Source organism: Strix aluco, chromosome 5, assembly GCF_031877795.1.
Source record: "Strix aluco isolate bStrAlu1 chromosome 5, bStrAlu1.hap1, whole genome shotgun sequence".
In the NCBI taxonomy this organism is placed as follows: domain Eukaryota; kingdom Metazoa; phylum Chordata; class Aves; order Strigiformes; family Strigidae; genus Strix; species Strix aluco.
In genome coordinates, this window is record NC_133935.1 from 39,492,025 (window position 1) to 39,515,490 (window position 23,466).

The 23,466-nt window shown below is 44.9% G+C and overlaps 1 protein-coding gene across 8 annotated transcripts in view; it reads left to right on the forward strand.

Moving 5' to 3' along the window:
* Positions 1-3,129: 3,129 nt before the first annotated feature.
* The window catches only part of ATP2B1 (ATPase plasma membrane Ca2+ transporting 1), a 63,631-nt gene continuing 43,294 nt past the window's right edge, over positions 3,130-23,466 (forward strand). For 3 of the 8 annotated variants that reach the window (XM_074827082.1, XM_074827088.1, XM_074827089.1), the window contains exon 1: positions 3,740-3,860. The gene's annotated coding sequence lies outside the window, so the exon portion shown is untranslated. Of the gene's footprint in view, positions 3,216-3,373; positions 3,424-3,493; positions 3,509-3,739; positions 3,861-4,391; positions 4,700-9,778; positions 9,812-23,466 lie in introns of those variants that run through there. The other 5 variants (XM_074827083.1, XM_074827085.1, XM_074827087.1 and 2 more) reach the window with 5 other exon arrangements.

Genomic DNA, 23,466 nt, shown 5'->3' on the forward strand with positions numbered 1-23,466 from the left:
TGCTCACACACAAATATTCTCCCAACTGCTCACGTTTTCTCGATGCTCTGCAGTTTCATCAAATTTAATTCATTGACTGAGTTTGAACAGGATGAGCACTAGCAGGATAGTCAAGAAACCAGTTTCAAAATGAAATAAAGTTTAGATCTATGCACAAAGTATGAAAAGTCTGTTTTCTACTTTCTTTTCTCAGGTCAAGCCCATCATGTGATTTTGCCAAAAGGTGCCTAGTTCATACGGAATGGTGGTCACTCAGACCTTGGCCATCTTATTCACTTTTGACCAAATATTGTAATGATCCAAATACTCCAATTCATACTCTTTATGTTAAAAGTCTCTTAGTAAGTAGATCAGATTCAGGCAACCCACTTAAATTCTCTGTGACACATTTTCTGCCTCTTAAAACATATGATACTTCTGTCATTAGAGTATTGGTCACAGAATGAGTTGAGCTATTGTCACTGATTTGTGAAGTCTGGCCTTTCCAAACTGTCTGCAAACCATGCTGAATTTTCCTGAAATGGTAATGTTTCCTCAAAAGCGAAATGAAAGATCTCCAGAAATATTCCTTTGTGAATCTTGGTTTTGCTTGCTTTATACGATTGGTGACCTACATTACATGGAATGTTATCTGTTAGTCAGTTACATGTCCTAACCTTTAGAAGCAGGAGGAGTGCCTGTTTTCTCACAAAAATCATGAAGAGTGTTGTAGCTCAAGGAATAATTTGGAAAACATTTTGAATCCTCAGGAAGAAGATTCTGTAGAGCTAGAAGAAATTTCTTCTTACTTTCAGTCAATGTGTTGCATGTTTTTATACTACCCTTATATGTCAGTGCAAGGGGAACATGCAACAATAACCATTTTGTGCCTTGAAAAATGTATCCACTTAGAGAACTCTACTTTAACAGTATCTCAAAAAAATAATATTGATATGTACCCCTCCCACCTTTGCTTCCTTCCTGCGAAGAAAAGAGGATATTATTCCCATTTCATAGACAAAGAACTGAAGCACAACCTATCTACCTTCCCTCAAGACAAAAGGAAGCAGGTACAGACATGTACCCAAACTGCAATGTGTTAAACACATCATCTCCTTCTTAGCTGTACCAAAGCTAATTTTGTCTGCCTGAGAGCTAGGAGATATGACAGAACTGTGCAGAACACATCTGCCAGTCTTATAAAGCTGTATCGAAAAATGCAATTTCCAAGAGCCTGGGGAAGCCTCGCTGAGCTACAGCGGTCAGTGCAGAGGAGGGTGCTGAACTGCAGGCAGAATGCAAGAGAATTTGTTTTATACACGTTCAGATAGCTTTATATTCTCCTTCTGGGAAGAAATGCAAGAAATTTCTGCAACAGAACAGTCTGCAGTATTGCTTACCTCAGTATTTTGATTTTTGAATTGACCTCTAGATATGGAGAGGTAAAGTAGTATTTTTAGCAATATCCAAAATGGGCAGGAGCCATTTACTGCTCACAGTATCTTTTGATTGCCTCTCCGGAACAAGGAGAAAAATGTAACAAGCATTCAGGTAAGAAAGAAAAGAGACAATGAAGCGCAGGAAAGCCATGATAATAACGTAGTTAGGATGATTTATTTATTTGCCAGTCCTTGTGGGCTGTTTTGTGCTGACTTCATCCTGTTGCTTTAACCCTCTAGGCTCTGCACCATCTCGGCTCTGCAACAGTAGTGATACATGAGCTGCTCCATTCCATTTCTTTTGCAGCACTGTCTCCGGCAGCAGTGGGATTTGAATGGTAACAAAGAAGTGGGGAATTTATGGCAGGCTCAAAGAACCTGACAGCCTGTGGCACAGCTGGGCAGTCATTCCAGCGAGATGCCCAACAGAAGGGTGGGTAGGATGTCAAAACAAGACTCAAAAAAACACAGAAATGGGTTACAGAATTACGTATGGTTTATGGATGGCTATTTTTCACGGGGGGGGTGGGGTGGGGGGGGGGGTGGGGGGGTGGGGGTGTGACCAACCGCGTTGGAAGAGGAGAACTGAAATCAGGGTCTTTTTATTTAGTTTCATTCCCAGCCCTGTTACTCATTCCAGCGTCTCCCCGGACAACTCGCTTGGGCTCAGACGTTCATAATCCCATTTATGTTTCTTTCTCCATCCGAAGAGCCTTCGGCTGGAGACACGGAGGTGCTGAACTCCTGCGGCACACACACCATCCCCGTCCTCCTGCGGGAGCTGGCAGGGCTCCCCGAGGGGCGGGCACACCTGATGGGAGGCTGGACCCGGGGCTCCCCGGTCCCCACCACCGGCAGCGAGTCGCTCCTGTCGCTCCAGACATCTGCGGCCCCGCGAGGCGGGGGACCCGACACCTCCCGCCGCGGCGCGCCTCGGCGCGCCTCGGCGCGCCCGATTTACCCCTGCCGCCGCGGCACAGCCTCGCCCAGGCTCCGCCGCTCTCCCCACTGAGGAGCCGCGAACGCGCCGGTGAGGCCCCCGCGGCTCCCACAGCCATCGACCCGGCGCTCAGCACCGCCCGGCTGCCCCCGGGCGGGGGAGGTGGGGGGGAAGCCGTGAGGCGATGCCAACGCGGGCCCCGGCGAGCACCGCACGGCAGGGCAGGGCAGGGCAGGGCACGGCGTCCCCGCGCGCCCTGGGGCAGGGGAAGACCGCGCCCCGGGCGCCCCGGCGGACCGTTGGGGCGGCCCCGCGCGGTCCCGCCTCCCCTCGCGGCGTCGCCACCGCCCCCGGGACGGCCCCGGCCCCGCGCGCGGCCCCCGCCCACCGGGACAACCCACGCGTCCCGGCCCTGCGGAGCGGATCCCGCCCGCCCCTCCCTCGCGGGACCGCGGCCTCTCCCGCCGCCGGGGGATCCCCGCCCCGGGCAGTCCCCGGCCGCGCTGGCGGCGGCCTGCGACCCGCGGGCGAGGAGGGGGGGACACGCCGCCCCGCCGCGCCCCGCCCCGCCCCGCCCCGCGGGAGCCGCTCGTGGCAAAGTCACCGACCCCCGGAGCCCGCCGGGCTCCATCAAACGCCGCAGCCCCGCCCACCAACGTCATGGAAACAAGCGCGTCAGCTTCCCGCCCGCCAGTGGCGGCGGAGGGGGGCGGGGAGAGGCGCCGGGCCCCGCCCCCGCAGGCGCCGAGCCTATCGGAGCCCCTCCTCCTCCTCCCCCATTGAAGACGCCGCACGTCGGGACCCCCCTTCCCCAGCCGCGCGAGGGGCCCCGTCACGTGACCGGCGCTCCGCAGGCGGTGAGGGGCGGGGGGGCGGCGGGGACCGGCGGCTGCGGCGCCGGGCGGGGAGGGGGTGGCGGGAGCAAACGAGTGAGTGACCGCGGCGGGCGGGCGGAGGAGGAGGGAGGCGGGCGGATCGCTGCGCTCCGCCCCGCCCGGTGGCGCCCGGCTCCTGTAGCGGTTGCTCTGCGGCGCTGGGGCTCGGCGGCGCGCTCGGCGCTGCCCGGTGCGTGCGGGGGGAAGGAGGCGGGCGGGCCCCGGGGAGCGGCGGCGGGAGCCCCGCGAGGAGGGCGAATCGCTGGTTCCTGCCGGTGAGGCGACGGGGGCGGGGCGGGCGGTCCGCGCCCCCCCCCCCCCTCTCCCCCCCCCCGCTTCCTCCTCCTCCCCCGGCTCTCCCCGCGCCGGTGCCCCCTCCCTCCCTCCTTCCCTCCCTCCCCAATTCGGTCGCCACTTCCCCCCCCCGCCCCCTCTCCCGCCCTCCTCCCTCCCCCCGCGGCCGCAGGGCGGGGGCGGCGCGGCGGGGCCGGGCGGCCGTGGGCAGGGCGGGGAGCGCGGGGACCTTGTGCGCTCGGCGAGCGGGCGGCGGCAGGTTCACGGGCGCCTCGTCCCGGCCCCCGGCTGGCGGCTGGGCGGCGGCGGCGGGGTCGGCCCCGCGGCGCCGAGGTAAGCGCGGCGGTGGCGGCTGGGGGCGGATCTCCTCCCGGCTGGCCGGGGCGGGCAGCGGCGCGGCGGCAGGTGCAGCGTTGCTCCGCTCCCGCCGCGGGCCGTGGCCGGGCTCGCCCGGGGTGGCGGCGGGCGACGCGGCTGGTGCAGCGGGGCGGCCGCGGCAGCGGGGCCGCCGGTGGGGCTGGGTGCCGCTCTCCCGGGCTTTCGCCGGTTTTCCCCGCAGGTAACCGGAGCGCACACCTGGCCGCCGCCGTGCAGCCGGGGCGCGGCGTGACCTTGAGGGCAGCGGATGCGGGGCTGAGCCTCCGCCGGAGCGCAGCCGCCGGGCGCGTCGCCGCCACAGCGCCGCGGACCCCGGGGCCGGGCCGGGCCGGCACGCCGCAGCCCCCGGCGGGCGGGCGGGCGCGCACACGCCGCGGATTAAGGTGGTGCTCGGCCCCCGCCGCCCGCCGGGTTAAGTAGCCGGGATTAGCCCGCTGCGGCTGCACGACACCGACATCCCGGGTGCCTCTCCGCCGCCCGGCGGGGGCCGGGAACCCGGCACCCGCAACCGCGCAGCCTCCCCCGCCGCCGCCTCCCTCCCTCGCCAGCCCGTCCGCCTCGCCCCCCCGGGGCGGTGTTTTTGGCCGCGGCTGGGTCGTACGCCGCTCTCCGTCGGAGCGGGCGGGCTGGTTTGATTTATCGATGCCTGGCCGGGCTGCTCATCGACCGGCGCGGGCGGGGAAGGGATGCGGCGCCCCTTCGGGAGCCGGGAGCGCGGCGGGAAGCGCCTCTAACGGCGGCGGCGGTGTCATCCTCGTCCCGGCGGTGCGGGTAACCTTTGGATGTGGCACCACGTGAGTTAGGGAGCGGGCCGGAGCCTCCACCGGGGGCTGGCTGGCCGCTACCGGGCGCGGGAGGGAGCGCTCGCCGCTCACGGCGGAGCGGGAGGGCGGGTGGCCGCGGCGCCGCCTGCCCGGGCTCCCCGCCGAGCCCCTCGGGCTGTGGGAGAAGGCTGAGGTCGGAAGGACTGAGGGTTTCGGGAGGAAGGTCTCACGGCAGGCTGACGGGTGGAGGTGGCCGTGTGGTCTGCGGGAGCGGTTCTTGCCCAGCGGTGCGAGTGGGGGTTGCCAGGGCGGGGGGGGGGGGGTGGGGTGGGGGTGTCAGCCTGAGCCCGGAGAAGGCTTTGGAAATCGGGAGCTGTGGGTGAGTCTGTCCCAGGTTTTTCAGCCTGAGGGGCAACCTATTTGCACCGCTGTAATCGGAGTCTCTGCAGTGCTGTGCATGTTCCACACTCGACATAAATCCTTACTAATATTTAAATGCTTTTTTACGTTTCACTTTTTAAACTGTATGAGAAGGGAGAGGTGGGAAGGAAAGATGCACAGTAACAAAATCTCGGGGGCTCTTTCCTGTTATTTTAAGGTCCCCATTACAGAAATCTTTAAATACCTATTGCAAACAGCATTCTTAAATTTGTAACTTTAGGTGCTGAGGTTTTCTTCTCAAGGTCTGTTCAAAAGGAACTGGTGATAATACCTTATGCCTTGTCTTAAACCGTTCTGAGAATGTGTTTACATTGGTGTCTGGCTTAGCAGCGTTTGAGGGGTGACTGGCTAGGTAAATATTCAGATCATGTCCCTTAACATGTCCCTCCTTGAAAGTGAAGTCCCAAGCCAAATGTACCTGTGAAACATGTCTTTGCACCATTAGCGATTGCCCCCAGCAAGTCAAGGTTGTTGGAAGTAGAGTGTGCCTTTGGAAAACCACTACCTGTCGGAAAGCTGCTGCATCTTTTAAAGCACTTGAGGGTCCTAATGTATTTCAGTTGAAACAGGGTTTTTAGGTGCTTGAAAAGATCTTGGCTAGATAACTTGCCAACTCCTTTGGTTCATCATACAGTGTATTCAGAAGGTGGTAGCTGTAGCTATAACCAGTGCCTTTTTTTTTCCTCCTGTTTGTTGGAGCTTTTCAAGGATTTGTTCCAAACACCACAAATTGTGAATTCCAACAGAAGTAAACTTGTGTATCTTTAAACTATTGGCTCTTTTGGCAGGAATAGCTTCCAATGTACTAGGACTTTAATACTTATGGCATAATGAATGGAAACTCTCTCAGTGTCAGTGGAAAAAGTGGTCACTGAATTCAGCGAGGGGAAAAAAAACTCATACACTTCAATGTGAAATTTTTGGTCTGGAACAGCATCCTTGGGGTCATTCGGTGTATTGCTGCTCTTTCTGTTCATTATGGTAACCCACCTAGGTTGGTTATCTGGAGAAAATGGGGATCCTGTCTTGCGTACAGGCTCTTGCGGGTTTTCCCAATCAATGTTGCTATCTTGGTGCTGAATTGCAACATTACTACTTAAATTCATTCAAAGAAAAATGCTGCTTACAATGGGGGTAACTGAAATGATACAAGTCAAGACTAATTTGGAAGGGAATTGTGGCAGTACTCTGTATGCACACATACAGTGACTCACTATTGCATATTAAGCAGACGTGTTTGGGAACTTAAAGCAGAAAACAGGCTGGTGTCACATTAGCATTGGGTAAACTGTATATTGGTTTCTTACAAAGTTGCATTACATATAGATAATGATATAAGCAAAGGATCCCCACTTGTGTAATATACAATCAGCTAATAATCTCTGAGTGATCCTACTAATTAAAATGCTCTGCATTCTAACATTAGAATCTCATTTAGAAAGTGACTCTTTCATGGACCACAATATAGAGAACTTCTGTCAGCTGTTAAAATTGAGAACCTCCAAACCATGCTGTGGAAGCTTAACAGGAAGCTGAGAGGCTTGTAAATGTCCTGCAGCTCAGTCATGAAGGTCTAGTAATTACCTTTTTTTTTTTTTCCCCTCCACTGAGTTTATTCGGAAAAGAAGAATATGATAAACTGGAGACAGTCATAAGATGAAGATATTAAGGAGGAAGAAATGTAGGTTTGATCTGCTGAAGCCATCTCAAGAATGGATGCTTTGGAAGAATTAACTTTGCCAACATTTAAGATTTTAGAGCTGGAAACTCAATAATAACTGACAAGTTCAAAATGGTCTTGGCAGAGCAATCAATAACATGCCATAGCAAGCAAGTCTCCCTTGACATAAGGGTGGACAAGATAACCTAAAGTATCTTCTAACTCAAATTTCTTCCATTAAGGTAGACTAAATATTAATGGCACTGAGCATTCTTTACCACTGAAATGTGACCTCAGTGATGTCTTTCAGTGTTTGAACTGTTTATTTTAATATATGTTCTCTTCTGTTTTTGAAGGGAAAATAACACTAGTGCAACAAGGATGCGCATTTTGCTCAGAGCTGAAGTCAGGTGTCAGTTAGCAAAATTTAATCTAATGCAGAATAATGAACAGCCATGATTAGCCCAGGGCATTTAAATGTAAATATCTTTTGAGAAGTAAGGAAGACTACTAGAATCTATAGCAGATTTTTTAAATTGAAATGCATGCTTACTTTCCTTCAAAAGGATCAATAAAATTGCAATAATATTCTTAAATTTGTACTCTTTAGTGTTCTCAACTTGTCATAAAATGAATAATAAAACTTGTTAAAAGCTGCTGTTCGGGAGATAATAATCTTTCTCTGTAGAGTATTTTAATTAAAAATTAGATAAAATCTAGGGGTTGCAGTATTGTGTCTAAAAACCTAAGATTAGCTCTGCCTACGGGCTTGCTATAGTGTGTGCAACAGTCTCAAGTAGGTTTATTTTTTTTTTATTCAAACCTGTTGAATTTTCTCTTAAGGCATCATTTTTATTTCTCCTTACAAAGTTAATTGATTGAAGAACAAGGAAGGTAGTGGACTGTTGCCTGTTTGAAAAAGAAAAGTGAACCTCTGATTTATGTAGAGGATGGGTATTTCTCAGAAGCATTAGGAATTACTAATCTAACTCAAAATGGCTTGTCTTTAGATTTAGATTTCTTCACTTTTAAATAACTGCCGCTAATGTTAGTTTTCCCTTAGGTTTGGCTTCAAATAGTTGAAAAGACCATGTTCACTAATTGTACAGCAGAGTAATAAAAAATATGGAAGGAAGGATTTTTTTGTTTGTGAAGTCCCCCAAACGTATTGGTATGTAAAAAGTAAAAATGTGTTCAACATGTCTGAAACAGGACGATTGCATACAGAAGATGGAGGCGATGACAATACATAGTATAGAAGGAGGATTTCTGGGAGGTATCATGTATAATGAAATCAACAGGCGAAATATTAGACTAACTCACCTTGGAAGAGTTGCACCCTTTCACACTGAATGTAATTTTAACACAAGTACATGGTATCGTCCAGTTTCTTTTATTTCTAAATTGTCAGGCTTTCAGATACTGTTTATTAAAATGAATTTCTAGTTTTCATGACAGGTTTCACTTGATGTGAGCAGTAAATTTGAGGAATCTGCCTGTTCAGGCTATTCATATTCCAGTAAACATTATGAAAGTGATTTCTGCTGCCACTTAAAAATCTTATTCTAACTGACAGATGACAGCAGGAGGTGTTATTAGTTTAATTTTGGTGAATTGCAAAGTAGGCATGAGGCTTTCTCAGTTGGTATTTCAAAGGTCTGGTGGGAGAAGAAATGCAAAGAAAATGTAGGAGGCGTTTTTTAAAAAAAAAAAAAAAAACAAAAAACCAGAAATAGCTCTGAAAATAAATCCCAATTCTTTTTGTCCACTGAGAGATAAGATGTAACATGCTGTTGCAAGATGGGCAAATAACATCTGTCTTGCCCTTGGAGGGGAATGGACTGAGGAAGAGGGTATACCCTCCCCTTACTGTTGTTTGCAGCTGTACTGTGCAGTTAGGGGGTGCATTGGATGCATTTTGAGGATGACAGAGTTGATAAGCTTTAGTGCTGGCCGCTAAGTCTGGCTGGTTTTGCCATTTAAAACATGTCTGGTCTCAGCACTATGGGTAATGTTGACTTGTTGCTGGCTATTTTTTGATACTGCTTTGGAGAAGAAAGCTAGGTAAGTTCCTGCATGGCCTCCTACTTACGGTGAACTTCAGTGGTCTGCATGTCTCAGTTTTTTTTTAATATTGCTTATGAGCTGGATGCTGCCTTAATTCCCAGTGAGCACAGGAAACACCATGTTCTTAAAACACACTTCTGCGGAGCCTATCACTTGTAATCTGCTACCCTTACTTGTGCCCTTATATTCACAGAAAGATAAGGTGGCAGCAGGGAATACAACACTATTGGATTCTGACCACTTGGTGTACTGTGTCTGGTCTACGAAGAGGAGGTCCGGGATGTATCGTACTCTGTGTAGTTGATAGCGACAAACCCCATCTCAAGGCAGAAAGGATGATTCAGCCACTCTTGCTTTAAGCAGCTGTCTAACTTCCTGGGACTCAACGCAATGTTCGCAGTGGTGTGCTCTTTTTCTGCTTGTCTTATGTCTTCATTGAGACTCAAACTTTGGTATTCATTTTAAGATTTTGAGTTCAAGATGATTTTAATCACCTTTACAATACACGCACCAGTGGAAGAAAAATCAAGTGCTCTTTTCTCTGGAGTGTTACAGATGTGCCCTTACAGAGAGATCACGCAACGTTTTTTGCACTTACTTGACAAGTGACTGGAGCCTTGTCCATGTGACTCTTTCAGGATTGCTTCTGTGTCTCTGCAAATACAAGGATGTGTTGCTTGCGGTGTATAATTTGGCTTCCTGAACTACTGCATTTCTAATGAAATCAAGACGTCTTGGGTCTTATGTGCTAACAATTTTGTTTTGTTTTTTTTTTAAAAGTAAAATAAATAGATTGCTTTATGATAGAATAAACTTCATCTGTGAATCAGACCAGAATATATCTGGATTTAAAACAAATCAAAACCAACTGAAAGCTCCATATGGGGAAACGAGGAAGAAGAGACATTAGCTGTGTTTGATGGAGTTTTTCCACCGTAGAAAGAAATAGCCATAGTGCTGTGCTCTTCGTTGAAGTAAGGAACTTAGCCTCTAGCAGTAAAGAAGTCTTGTACCAACTGCAAACATTTTTTAGGAATACTTGTAGAATATTATAAAAAGTTAAGAGGATGACCACTGTGACTCTCCAAAAGCTTGGGAAATACTTGGTTTTGTATGGTAGGTGCTTCAAGAGATGGAAGTCTTTTAAGTCTTGATCAAAAGGCTTGTTAGTCACTCCTGTTAATATGAGATGTTTGATTCCTTTTTTAATATTCTGAAGTTATGGTACACTTTTATCATGGCCTTCTGAAGCTGCTGTGTTGATCAGCATAATCCAAGAGACTGCAAGGACAGTGAGACAGCTCATTTGTACTTGCCTATTTGGCTTGTCGCTGTGAGTGGAAAGTTTGATGGGGTGGCTGAGGTGGCCTGGTACCTACTTTAATTTCCACGCTGTCCTGGGCTGCTCAATAACTCCCCCCTCCTTTGTGCCATCTCTGCTTCTTTGTATCTACTCACTGCACCAGTAGATGATTTGTGTTACACAATCTGGGGCACAGACTGGGCTCTCCAAGGTGAGAGGCAAAGCTCACACAAGGGAAGCAGCATGAGTCTTCAGATTGGTGGTGTGGGAACGTTCCTCCTTGAACATTTGTCATGTGAAACCATTCCCTAGAGAGTGTTAACCTTTTCATGTAGAAGAACTGAAGTTATTATTCTGAGAGTAGTTTGAGTGCCAGCCTTCCACTAATGTAGCTTTCCAGAAGACATTATTTGGATCTATCCATAAAGATCTTTGCACGAAGTAAAACACATTAGCTATATGCCTACATGGTTTCTGATACTGCAGTGGAGGAAATGAAAAAGTGCTTGTTGTATTGTGTCCCCAGACCTGCTTTCTGAGGTTTTTACTTAGATAAGACTGAGGAGATAGTAACAACAAATGGGTCGAAAAGATGACAGTAATGGTTAGCCCTTGCGTTATCTGAGAAAGGGTGGTATTTTTGAACCTCTCCTGGCTATTTTGGCACAGTAGAGACTAAAGCAGGATCTTAATATGCATATTGAGCAGGAGTTTTTTCACTTCCATCTAGGTGCTACTGCTATCACTGTTGATACTGCACTTTAAATTGCTTTACGTTGCTTGGGCCTGCCAATTTTCCTTCACTTGGTAATGAAGCTGGTGCAAAGCTTCATGAAGCCTATGGAATACAATGCAAATCATTACTTAAATTTAGAGCAGTGTCTAGCAGCCACACTCTGAGGTTGTATGAAACATGAAATGATTTAAACTGGTTGGTAGGATCTCTGCCAGATGGCTTTCAAATATACATAGTTGAGACTGACAGCTGGGGAGGGTAAGGAATGTGCTCTACCACTGCTAGCACAACTGCTTTACTTCTGCTTTGCTAACAACTCAATTTCAGCTTGTGTTCACCTACTTCAGCTCTGAAATCCATGTAGTTAACAGTGATTTTCACATTCTGCAATGAGTTTGCTTTGCATAGTAAAATATCTTAAGATCTCCACAAAGTCTGATTTCAGATGTATGTTTTGGCAATAGGTAGATCTGGCCATGGTAACTGCAGATCTAGTCATTTGTTTCTAAACTGGAGCTGTATTTCTAAAGTGAGTTGAAAGAGATTTGGTAATAAAGCACTAAATTATCTAGGATTTGAGAAAACACAGTCTCTTACCTTTTGGGGGTGTGTGTGTATGTTGGTTGGTTGGTTTCTGTTAGGGGAGCTATTCTTCAGATGGAGATGGCCGCTCATGGTGCGTACTAGGTTACAGGAACCTTTTGAAAGAGCTTTACTACAAACACGCACTTCCAAAAATGAAATACCAGCATATAAAGCAGTGGTACATAGTAAGGATATTGTCTGCTTGTGAGTAAACAATTCATATGTGGCTCTCCTTTTTTCCTGTTGATCCTGATGTTGCTGGGCACTGGGCAGCAGCACCACAAACCATGTTACCAAAATCGTTCAGAAAAGTTTGTCTTGGTTATGCAAAGTCTGACACCCTAAAACTGTGGTGTGATCTTAAGCTACCTCAAAGCACAGGAAATCAGTTTACCAGATGGAAAAATAGAAGAGGTGGATGCTTGAGGGGGAGTACTTTATATTTTCTGGGAAGGTACTGTAGTAACATTTTTGATGAGTGGACTACTCACTCCAAAACTGAAATGCTGGATTTTCATAGGCTTGAAGCTTTTTGTTCTCATTTTATTGTCAAATCTAAAGCTAGAGAAATTAATGTACAGAATAAAGCTATATATATAACCATGGGCAAAATGCTTTGAACTGGACAAAGTAAATACATGTTACTTCGAGTGAGTGATCATAAAACAGGCCTCTTTCAAGCTCCTGATGGGAGTTGCCAAAGGCCCCTCCTGAGCGTTACTGAACTGGCAAAGTAAAAACACTGCTGAAGGGCTTTCCTCTTCTCTGACAGTTGGAAGTAGCTGGAAATGCTGACGTGTGTCCGGTGCTAGATTGCGATGGTAGGGCTGCCGGGTGGTCTAGATCCCTGAGGGTGTGGATGAACAAGAAAGTTGGGGCTGCCTTGGCTGCCTGCGGTGGGGCTGGAGGAGGAGGTCTGTAGGAAAGGTGTCGGTCACCCCACCGGACAGGGAAGCTTGAGTCAGCAGCAGGGTTCTCCTGTGCTGGCGAGGACTAGCTTGCACTGGGCTGCATTAACAAGAGCGTAGCCAGTGGGTTATTGCCCTCCATCATGGTCCTGAGGCTACATGCGAAATCTGGTCGTGTTTTGCAGCTCTCCTGACAGAGAGAGGCTGTCAGAGGGTCACTAAGCCAGTTAGGAGCCATTCTGTGGTGTGTGTGGAGAGGTTGAATGAGGTGGCTTTGCTTGACCTGGAAGGGAGAAGGCTAAGAAGGGACCCTTGTGATAGTCTTCAGTGGGGCCTCACAGAGGAGGTGCAGCCATGCTCTTCTTTTTCCCAGGATGAACATGGGGGTGAGGAGAAGAGCTTCCATGATTGACTTGAGCTGGTGAGGCCTGTGCTGTGCTGGAAGGGAGCAGTCCCTGTCATCCGTATGACCTTCAGGAGGAAGTTCCTGCTGTCGTTTTTGTCATCAGTTCTCATCTGGGGCTGTCCCCTGACCTTGAGCTCTCATCTGGGGCTGTCCCCTGACCTTGAGTTCAGATGAGCATTGGTGCTGGTGCAGGAGTGTACCTTCTGGCAGTAGCATGGGCTCAGATATTCCTAAACTAACTGTGAAACCACATCCTTCCTCTTGCATGTGCCTGCTCTGACATGGTAGTGCAGCTGCTTGATATGTGAGTTCAGCCCAGCCAACTGTGTTTGACTTAAGCAAAACAATCCTGACCACTTATATTAATATATCCTAAAAAAACCCTGAAAACAGTCATTCCAGGCCTCTTCTGTTGTTGAAGACACACAAGCGCATCTAAGATGAGATTCATGTGAATGTTAGATCATGTCCTAGGTGGTTAAATTCAGTCTTTTGTCAGACAAGTTATAATTTATCCATTGACTATTAAAAAAAAAAAAAAAGCCTGAAGTGCCTACCTTAGATATAGGTGGTGCCATTTGGTTAGGTGAATCTTGTATGTGATGGGAGGAATGTAAAGTTTTAACCTGTGGAATGCAAACAGGCTTCAGAACTTCAGATAGGACCTCCAGGTAGTGAGAGAAGGGGATGGGGAAGTGCACAACTTCAGCCTTGGCTTCTAAAAAAGTTCTTGTATCTGCTGCATGCTGTCTGTTACTAATTATTGAAGTACTAAATCTTAGGGAGTGATTAAAACTAGAATCAGTAGTTGTTCATCTGTGTACTAAATGTAAGGTCTTCAGCTTTTCAGGTTAAAAACTGAGATAACAACAAACCTCTGTAGATCCTTAAAAGTAGCTGTAGTACTTTGTAAAATTCTGTGGAATTTGCAGTAGAAACTTATCCAAGAGGAAAAGTGCTCCAAGCATACTCAAGTTTCAAGGGGCTTTTCAGTGCTTCCCCCTACTCTACCTATTCCATATAAATGTTTTAACTTGCTGATTACAAGCCTAATATCAGTGTCTCAAATGTAAAAGGTATTACAATTATTTGTGAGCTTAATGAGGGTGCAGTTGCAGGATGGATTAGAGTTGTGGTATTGTACTCAAGCAATAAATTACTATGTGAATTTTTGGCATTCGCCTTGCTTATGCCACCTGTTTATGATCTTTGTAGTCATAAATTCAGTCACATCTTTTGAAAAGTGCATCTTTCCTTCAAGTGTGGTTTTACATTTGCTTGACTCAAGCAGGTTCAGTGTAGTTCTGTAGCCTGTTTTGAGTTGGCAATGGTAGTGGATTATCTGTGTGGTCAGTCTGGTTAGATAACCAGCCTGCCTGAAAAACAGCATTTTTTCCTTTCTGGATCGGCTTCTTATGTATCTGCAGAAGCTTCACCGTTGTCACAAGAGACAGCAGTAACTTGGGAAAGAGCAGGATGATCAGAGTGATTGGGACTCACCCTGATATTTGGGCATCACCATGTTTGTGATGAAAAGAGGCAGGGCTTTTCCTGCTGTGGTTGCCCTACATAAAGCATACAGAGCAGCCTGGCCAGAGTCCTGGGAACCGACCAGGCACAGCACACAAATAGAGGGAACACTGCTGGAGCCCTCAATTTCAAGAGCAAAACTGTGAGGTGGTCTTGTCCCATGCTGGGGGAGAAAATTTAGTCAGCTATACAATATGCAACCATAAGCTCTGTAAGATGGGAACCAGTTTGGCCCACTTTGACACATTTAGTGAATCTATTATGTGAAAATGAAGCTGAGAGGTGAACACTGTTATTCTATAGGAAGTGAGGAGCAGAAGCAGACATCTAACTTGCTGAAGGGTGGTTCTTCTATTTTCAAAACTTCAAACAAGCAAAGGCTAAATTCCACAGCTACAGGCACATTCTTCTTCTTGGGTAGGTAGTAATCAAAATCTAATGATGCAAGCTGTCAAAGCTTTTTAAAGTTCATCTGAAGTTTAAGATGATAGAAATTTTTCTTTGGTGGGAAGAAGAGGGTGTTTTGCTGCTCTTCCAGAGGAAATTTTGAGACTAAGGAGCTCATAGCATTTGTGTGAGCTTTTAATATACAAACTTTTAAATAGTGAAACTTAGAAATAGCCACCCAATAAAATAATTTGATAAATGCTTATGATTGGCAAGAATTTTGTCTCTGCTTAGCCTCTTACTAACAAGTTGGGAAAGACTGACTTTATTTAAAAAAAAAAAAGAGAGAAAAAAAATCCTGTCAAAATTTTGCAGTCTAAACAAGGAAGGAGTGTCTGTGGAGTTTTTGCCAGGAAGGTATGTTGGTCTACAGCTTAGTGTTCACCTCCACGAGATGGTAAAAAGCTATCAATCTGCCTGCTTAAAACCTGTTCCTCGTTCAAATTGTTTCCTCAGCCGATTGTTCAGTTGTAATTGCCAACTCCAAAGCAGGCTGATAATGGAAATACTAATATAAAGCAGCAGATCTCTTGCCTCAGAGGATGTGTAAAACCAGATGTGCCAGTGGAGGTGCATGCCTCTGCAAATGCCAGCAGAAAGGATAGCTGTTTGTTACCTTCTGGTCCAACCATACCTTTCTGGCTCCTTTCCTAGTGGGTTGTCTTGAACTCTCGAGTTTCTCAACTCTTCTTGTCAGTGAAGCTGCTTTTTTAAGAAATGAACAACCAAAAGGGTTTAGCTTTTCTGGAACTGAAATGGCACAATCCATAGGCATAAAAACTGTTGACTAGCTTGAACTGTAGCTATAAAATGGAGTGGTTTTGACATGTGAAGCATCAGGCTTATGGTGCTTGTTAGTGCTTGTTAGAGTTGATCCTGCCATTTTTGTCAGATATGTGACTTTGAGATGTGACTGCTGGTTGGGGATCAGAAACAAAACACCAGCTCTGCTGGACATTGACATACATGTCTCTGAAAGCCTGAGGAAGTTCTTGGCATGCTTTAAGCTAACCGCATTAGGTTTGCAGGCACAGCTCTTTTACTGCTTTCTTACAAGGTGAGTATCTCTTCCACAGCTGATAAATAAAATGATGTCTGTACTCCCTCTGCTGGCTCTGGAAAAATAGCTTTCATGAGCCTAAATAGTTGAGTAGTGCCTCTTACAAATATAGCTGTGTGAAATTCTGAGTTAAGAATAGCTTAATGAATGAAAGAGGGATTTTCCTGAAGAAATGGGTCAACAAATAGTTACTGAAAGCTAATCAGGTGTCTCAGATGCTATCTCGTTCTATAATGGTAAACACTGGTGTTGTATATACCTTTGTAATTGTAGTCTGGTCTGTTTTTGTGTATCAATGATTGGATGGGGCTATCTAAATTAAGATACCAAATACTTGTACTTCTAGTCATACATCTGAGCCCTATTTTTATAGGTACTGTCTGCCATATGTGCATAAAGAGGTATGATATCTGGAAGCCTCCCATGAGGAAAGAGAACTTATATCCTTCCATAAATTACAGTGGTCTGTACATTTATTTGTTTATTCTGAGACTACTGGTTTCTTCCTATGTGAAGAGATATTGGACATAAAAATTCTCAGCCAGAATGGAAGAAGTTCAGGCCTTGAAGAAGGTCTTGGTATAGATAGGTGTTATGTCAATAATCAAAACAATTGCTCATGGAAGTCAACAGATAACTTTACATGTCAATGCAGTTAATTCTGTTTTCTTGTTTTCTAATAATATTACTCTATTATACTACTATTTTAGTTATTTTTACTTTCTGGAACTTAGGGATGGTTTAACAGTTTTGTAGGACTGAGAGAATAACTACCCTGCTATACTGGTCAGTAACTGGCTGAATAAGTAGAATAACAGGCCAAACTGCCTCTTTAGCATTAGCTAGTTCAGGATATTGGAAAAAGAACCCCTGAGTCTTGTGACATGGAGAGCCTGGCTTCTGGTTTCTTATGTCCTGAGGATATTTTCTGACTTTTCATGCCCACAAGGTGCGCTTCCTGGAAAGCAGAGTCTTTTGTTGAGACATTTGCTTGTATAGTTCATGACTGTTAAATATTTTCGAATGGTAAGACTACTGTGCAAACCCTATTTAGGAGTTTGTTCCAACCGAACACTCTGTGGTTCCTCCTGTTAGATTAATCTTTGGGTATACCTGTGGCTGTCTGCAGATGTCTTTAGGCATTGCTGTACTGAGAAGGGACTGGTTGGCTGTATAAAAACAGGCAGTTGCCCAGGCTAACCTAAAGGTTAGAAATTCCTCTCACAGTGAGTGTGTACCCCCTATCCTGCGCTTTCAGTTTTTCCTTTGGGTATCCTATTGTGGATTAAGGTCTTGAAGTTTAGCCCTATGACTTGGATATCCCCCACTTATGATCAGAATTTAGACTTTTATTGCCATACTCAATTAGTTTTGTTTTAATGTCGAATGTATTTTAATAGTGTTCATGTTAGTTGACAAGTAAACTAAAACTTGCAGACCTGCATAATATAGGCCGTAAAATTTAGCTTAGTAATGCCTGCCTTGAACCCTAGTCTTGTCAAGCAAGAACAGCTGAGGATTCTCAGTGCACAGGGAAATGCTTCCATTTTCTAGGAAAGCCTAGTGTATTTTAGAAACCTCCAAGTTCAGGAGTCAGAGATTCCTAATCTTAAAATAGCTTATTATAAAGTAGCTTAAAATAACTTGGTTTAGGCTTTGTTTGAGTAATTTTGCTGTGAGGCAGTTGTTCAAATACTTGAAAATATTTGCTCTGTGAAAAATACTTTGACAGCTAATGACTTATTTTAATAATAATTGTTTAACAACAAGGTAATGTTTTAGTAAGTACCTACTTTTTGAGTTTTAAGGAAGAAAGCTATCTCAAAAGCTGTTTAGTCTTAATTACGTGCATAAACCATTGTGCCTCAACCTAGATTGTAGTTTTGACAGACAGCTGTGTAACTGCCTAAAATTGTTTGTTCCTTCACACTTAGTTTGATTCTGTATTCTGATCGTATACTGTTTGGTCACGTTGCTGAGTTCCTTTAATTACGTAACTGCTCTAAACTGTTCGAATACCAACAAAGTAAAATATTCCACCCACCCCCACCCTCCCCCCCAAAAAAAGAAGAAAAAAACCCCATAAAAAAACCAACAAACCAACCCTGATTTCATGCTGGTTTGGTTAGAGGGAAAGATTTCAATCTTTCAGTAGATACATCTGCAAAAATCTGACTCCTGTAGCAGGAGTGTAGCACACCAAGAATCAACTTGCTGTTAACAGTCTAGAGAAAACTGCTACCTTTTCATATCAAGTCTACAAGTGTGAAATACGAAACTGCACATAAATGTTCCGTGTAAATGCATGTTTGTTCTGAAGGTGAACTGGAAGCACTTTTTATAAGCTGCGCTGCCAATGCCTGTGAATGTTAAACATATGAAGGATATTCAGGATTCTGTTGGTATAAATTTGTGTTTATTTTCAAGCATCCTTTTCTTCCAGAAAAGGAGGAAACAGAAAACATGTTGTAAAATATTGGAAGTAGAATCAAAGTAAGAAGAGATTAGAGACCATGGTAGAACTTGGCTGTCAACCTGCTTGACACAGCGTACGGACTTGAATATGCACGTAATTTAAATGAGCCAAATTCATAACATAACTTTGAAGTGAGGTGTATGGTTGTTTTTCAATGTGTAGGACCCAGTAAGAAGTTTAACTTATTCCTAACCAGTGTTTGGTAGCCTGCCTAGAGAGACCTTATGAAGTCTGAAAGTGTGAAAAACGAGTCTGCTACTTCTTACTAGCAGACTTCATACTTGTACCAGTTTTTTCTAAGTTTTGTCTACCTCAGGTGTTTTTTTTGGAAATGCTACTAAAGTCATCCTTAATTATAAAGGTTTTCAGATGGCTTCTTCATGTACTTCTCTTGAGAAACTAATTGAAGCAAGTAATTCTTAATGGGACTGAAATAGTAAACAGGTTTTTGGAGAACTGTCCTAGCACAGCTGCTTCCTAGAAGTCTGCTTTCTTTTCTTCATTAGAATGGAGACAGACTGCTGTGTCCTTCAAGCTAAAGAGTCTATTGAAGGTGCTGAGAAACCTGGTATCCTGAGAGGAAGACAGGGATACAGGAGGCTGCTTAGGAATCTGTGGAACACAAGGAGGCAGAGGGGGAAACCTCTGTGCGTCTTCCAAAATACCTTAGAAAGACTGGGTCCCTAACTGTGGGAGTTTTGGTAATTTGTGTTATCTTTTGTTTCGTGGTGCTGTGTCACTCCTGTTTCATGATACTCTGATGCTCTTTTCAGTCATTTCCCTCCTATGGGGAAACAGTTGTTTCCCAGAGTCTCGTTAACCTCAAGCTAGAGGAAGCTCTCTGCTTCTCTACTCTGCTTTACCATTTGCTGCAGTAAGGGAAACTTGTGAGCTGCAGGGGTTAGATTAAAAATGTGATTAGCTCCTGACTTAACAGGACTGGTCTGTGAGACCCTACTTGGCTGTATGGGGAAAGAAACTCATGCTGAGCTGAGGTGTGCTACAGTCAGACAAGTAGTTACAGTGGCCCTTTGAGGAAGTTCATTGGAAACAATGAGCTGGACATACAAATCTTGGTTCTTAAAAGAGTTTTTGCCTTCACCAGTGGCCAGTTAGAATTAGTCTAACGTGCACAAATTCAACAGTTTAGCAGGTTGCTTGAAGTTTGTCACTTGAGTGGAGGAGCTGATACCACCCTTCCCAATTCCCTTTCTTCAGAGATACTGTGCTATTGCTAAAAATGACCTGATTGTAGAAGTTGCAGATTGTTACTATGTGCCACTGTAGAATAAATCAAACAGCTTATTTTGTTTACAGGAAGTAGCTTTATGTAGAAGGAACATAATAGGTCTGATTTAGCTGAGGCAGAATGACGATCTGTAGTCTTCATGTATGCGTAGACTCTTGGCCCTAAGGGTCAGCTGCAGCTGAACTGATGGCAGTAGCCCCCCAATTCAGATAATGTCTTTTGGAAGGGGGAACATTAATTACCCTTATTGAACTAGCCACTAGGAATTACTGCTGAGAATTCAGAGCTGCCTTAGCAGGAGACTGACACCTCACTATGTATGCCAGTGGTAGTTATGCTCTAGGCACCTGAGTGTCTGCTGGTTTAACATGTTATTTATGATAGCTTTGTGCTTCAATTGGGCAGGGGAGTGAGGGAAACAAATATCTGATTCTCAGTACTGAATAGGTCCAGCTGGTTGCTATGAAGTTTTTTCAAGGCATGGCCTTTCCCTACTGAAAGGAATAAGCACTGTGCCAGAGCTAAATAGGTACCTAGTTCACTGCCTAGTTTGAATGCTTGCTGCTTATACTGGAAGCACAACTTTATACAAATTGCATTAGGATCCACTGATACTAGTGAAGAGTTAAGAGCTTTGGTTTATGGGAAACTCTGGGAGGGATTTCCTTTACTGAGTGGAATAGGACTTTTAAATATTATCATAGAGCATGGCTCCATTTGCATTCTTTTTCCCAGTCACTTTTTTCATGATTTAATCATGCAACTGATGTCCTTGTGCTCTCAGAAACCTAGAGTTATGCATGGTACAGATCTTCAAACCTGAAGACATTAGAAATGAAGCTGCAGTCGTTAATGGCACATAGCCAGTTGTACAGAAATTATTAAATAGCCTACCAAAACTGAGAAATGAATTATGTTTACTAAGTCTGCTTGAGCTGCTGTTTGATGGTCTAGTGAATTTGCTATTCAGTTCAAATGGTGTCTGGCCTTGGCAGTAAAGTGATGTATTATGTCATTTGTTTAGTGGCATGTCACTTTACCTGAAATAACAGAGAGAAAATGAACCTTTCTTGAATGGAGATTAGTGTTATCTTAAAAGTGGCAGCAACATAGTTCCATGATGAAGATGCTCCCAGCATTAGCTGAACGTGTGTTCCTTAAGTTGACATATCCACACTGCCTTTATGACTTCTACAAATAAATCAGCTATTCTGGCATCTTGTGGAAAAAATTCTGAGGAATCTGTGGTAACTTGTTCAGCCAGTAGAAACCCTTATATTTAAATCTTTTGGCTCTATTTTGTGGCTGGTGTAGGGGGAAATGCTTTTTGGATGACTGCTTTCTGCACCAGGCTGCTGTGAGTAGCCCACTCTTAGACTGTAAAGAAGGGAAATGCATGGCTATGATCACAGCTAGTGGGAGGGTGAAGGCTTGCACAGCTAGTGGGAGGGTGGAGGCTTGGGAATATGTGTGGTACTTTCTGTCTCCTTGGATCTGGAGGGGCAGATCGCACTGCTGTCAAAAAAAAATTGGCTGTTCTTAAAGATCATGGAAATGCAGGGAGAAGGCAAGAGCAGTGGAAAAAGGATTAGTAAAGGAAGGGATGCTAAAACTGGTTGGAGTGCTGTGTGTCCCATGAGAGATGGACTTAGAGCAGGACCCAAAACTAACTGCTGTCTCTTAGTGGCTGAGGTGCTGTGAAAGAAGAATAAAAAGGCACACAAGAGGTTACCGTTCTGAGCCCTGGGTTGCCTGTGTGACTGTTGCAACAGCAGGCTTTCACATAGTCTCTTACTTCGTTAATGCAGTTGCCGATTAATGTAGGTGGCTTTTCCCAATGAAAAAGGATAAGGGTGACAGGTGTAAGTTGCAGTGTTTTAGTCTCAAATAATGAGAGCTGCTTCAGGACCTCTGTGAGTGGAAGTCTGACGCCTCAACACTGCAGGACAGCCATACCTTTGGTCATCAGAGGATGTGACAGACTTGCTTGCATTGTCAGATGTACAAAGTGCTATGATGAGAATCTCAGCTTTATGCATCCTGTCTAGTAACAGTGCTCATACACTCCCTGTCTAAGTTAAAGAAGCAAACAGGAATTTATTATATTGAATGGTGGAGCAGGGGTTGTCGTATAACTCACACTGATCACACAGCATTTAATTAAACATCATCCTATGGACAGGTACCAATAACTATATTGCAGTAATGCTTAAATGTATGCAAAAAACCCAAGACCAGCAACCAGCCCTGCATAAATGAGAAGGTCCTTTAAAAGGAGTAGCTAAAAGAGCAGGACAGTGCAGACAGCATGAGAATTTAGCCTTTAAGTGGGTGTCAAACTTCAGAAAGATCAAAAAGTATAATCATGAGGAAGGACTAGTTTTGAAACTGGAGATGTGCCTGAAGGAAAAGCAGTATGTAGCCTCACTAAATGGTAAAACGCATCAGATAATACCATGAGGCTCAACTTACTGAAGGTGCTTTTTATATTGTACCAGAAAGAGGAGGCCCACTAGAATGGAATAGTGAGTTAAACTCTCAAAATTCATCAAAAAGAGCTAAAGGGATGGTCAGTATAATCATAATGAAGATGTTTGCAAGAGATTCCACACCTGTGTTTCTTGCAAAGCCACAGAGTGGATTCTCAAATTCAAATACCAAGGTTAAAAACCAAACAAAACAACAAAAGAAACCCTGAACCTCCTCTTGCCACAAACTTGTGCAATAGTTCTGAAAGAGCTACTCAAGTGTAAACTAGTTATGATATTTGAATTAAAAAAAACTTTGGCTCCTTAGGAATACAAGATGGCAAATGTAATTGCAGTTTTTGAATGGGGTTTTCTCAGAATGACTCTTCAACCACTTGGTATATTTCTGGCAGGCAGGGATTAATATGACATGCAGGGGAAGCTAGCATAGCTTTCAAATCACAAATTTTTCAAGAAGTAAGGCTTTTTAAGGGTTTGAGGATAAGGATAAACTGTTCTTGTGTTTTCAGAAGGCCTTTGAAAAATCTGAAGATGAAGTCTCTTAAACTGGCATGTTACAGGACAAGAGGGAAGCTGCTTAAACTTTGGTCATGAGAGGACAAAATAGGTATCCAACTTAGCATCATAATGTGTGCTCATTGAGATAGGTGACCAGAGCTGAAATTTTTATTTTTTTATGTTCCAAGCCATCACTTGATGGGTGTGTTTCTGAGGATCATAAATAGATGATTTGTCACATAAGTGTTACTATTTATATATTATGTGTTTACAGTTTGATGAGCTTATAGAATATTTCATAGTACTGTTTCCACATAGCAGTAACTAGTCCAAGGTAGCAAAAAACCCTTTAAGCTTACCCTACTAAGTTAATTTTACTGCCCTAATAGGAGGAAGTCAGTCATATGCAGAGTGACTTTATGGAAGTAATTAGGTTTAATCTCATTAGGCATAAATATTTCCTAGTACTTTTAAGACTTAATTTTAAATTTCTCTCTAGGTTTCCTGAATACTGAAAGAATCAGGTAAAGATGGACTTTTGCCCATGCCTGAAGACTCATACCTCTGCATACTGCTCTGCTTAAATGGATATTAATATGAAAGAATACTTTCTGGGAGAAAAAAAGGGGAGTGTTCAAATCAAGATGAGATGGTAAATGTCTACAGCTTTAGCTGAAGTGTTATATGCAATTTAATTTAAATGTGTTTTTGCTTAAATGGGTGCAATGTGTTCTGAAACAAGGTTTCTGGTGTTAAGAACTCCTGAAGTTTGACTTGGAGCTTCAGAACAAAAAAAAATTCCACTAATGCTACTTACTGTCTAATGACATGGGAAGGCAAGAAAACCATTGCTCAAACTGAGTAAAGCAATTTCAGTGGTATGCAGTGGTATTATGGGAATTGAAAGATGGAAGTAAAAATAGAGGTAACATCTGACATGTG